We start from the raw sequence: 1,266 nt of genomic DNA, 5'->3' as shown, positions 1-1,266 counted from the left end.
AATTATCTCCTTTGGAAAAAAAAATTCTACTCTCAGTTCAGCATAGTGCACATCCCCCTTTAGTTCCAATGTTATGGAGGCAGAGGCAGAGAGGCAGAGAGGCAGAGAGGCAGAGAGGCAGAGAGGCAGAGAGGCAGAGAGGCAGAGAGGCAGAGAGGCAGAGGCAGAGAGGCAGAGAGAGGCAGAGGCAGAGGGGCAGAGGCAGAGGGGCAGAGACAGAGAGGCAGAGGCAGAGGCAGAGAGAGGCAGAGGCAGAGGGGCAGAGGCAGAGGGGCAGAAGCAGAGAGGCAAAGGCAGAGAGGCAGAGAGGTTGAGGCAGAGAGGCAGAGGCAGAGAGGCAGAGGCAGAGAGGCAGAGAGGCAGAGAGGCAGAGAGGCAGAGAGGCAGAGGCAGAGAGGCAGAGGCAGAGGCAGCAGAGGAGGCACAAGAAGAAAATCATGAAAGTCAATGCAGAAGAGCAATAGATCCGGGGGGAAAGTCATGGCAGAACACTGGTTGCGCATTTCTTTTCTTGCTGGGGGTGGGATGGGGCAGTCCTTCCACAAACAGCGGATCCTTCAGCAGGCAGATCATCGTGACTCTATTAATACTAAACTCATGCATGGCAATCACATAGAACAATGGACTCAGCTTGGCTTTCTGGACAGACAGACTTTGCAGAAGCTTGGTATCCTATGCAGCTGGTACATGGGGCGCAGGGGACTGGCCTGGTTCGGAAACATAGGTTTCCTCATGTGCTCTAGCCAGGGAGAGCATCCCCCGACTAAATCAGAGTAGGAACCTTTGAACTTCCAACCAGAGTAGGAAATCCTGACACCTAGGTCTGGCCTCAAGGTCATTCTCTGGTCTTCACCTGTGTGTCTCGTTGGAAAATGACGTTGCAGTTTGCTGGACTCAGGAGAGAGGACAGAATGGATGGTTTTTTTTTTCCTGTGGTTCCTCTCAGACTTATCAGATGTCTGCAACGTTGGGGATAGGGACATGGAAAGTGAACTGATGTAATTCAGTGGTTAGCTGTCTCCTTCTCCAGAGCATTTACTAAGCAGCAATGGCATGCCTTCCACGTGGGCACACGTACCACGTGAAAACGTCCTTCAGTGCTTAACTGTTGTCAAATTGTGATGCAAATTACAGGGTTAACAGTGGTGGAGAAATTTTGTGTTTATAATGAGAGCATAGATGAACAGACATTAGTGGAAAGGGGAATGAATGAACAAGTGAATGAATGAAGCATCCTGGACTTAGAGGCAGGCGGTTTTTTTTTTT

At 50.5% G+C, this 1,266-nt stretch overlaps 1 protein-coding gene across 2 annotated transcripts in view; it reads left to right on the top strand.

Annotated features, from left to right (window-relative positions):
• Rnf165 (ring finger protein 165) overlaps window positions 1-1,266 on the top strand; it is a 109,758-nt gene that overhangs the window by 102,259 nt on the left and 6,233 nt on the right. The gene's annotated exons all lie outside the window — the stretch shown is intronic.

The sequence above is a fragment of the Mus caroli genome, chromosome 18, assembly GCF_900094665.2.
Source record: "Mus caroli chromosome 18, CAROLI_EIJ_v1.1, whole genome shotgun sequence".
Taxonomy (NCBI): Eukaryota; Metazoa; Chordata; class Mammalia; order Rodentia; family Muridae; genus Mus; species Mus caroli.
Note: the sequence above shows the minus strand (reverse complement) of the source record. Positions and strands in the feature narration are given on the sequence as shown.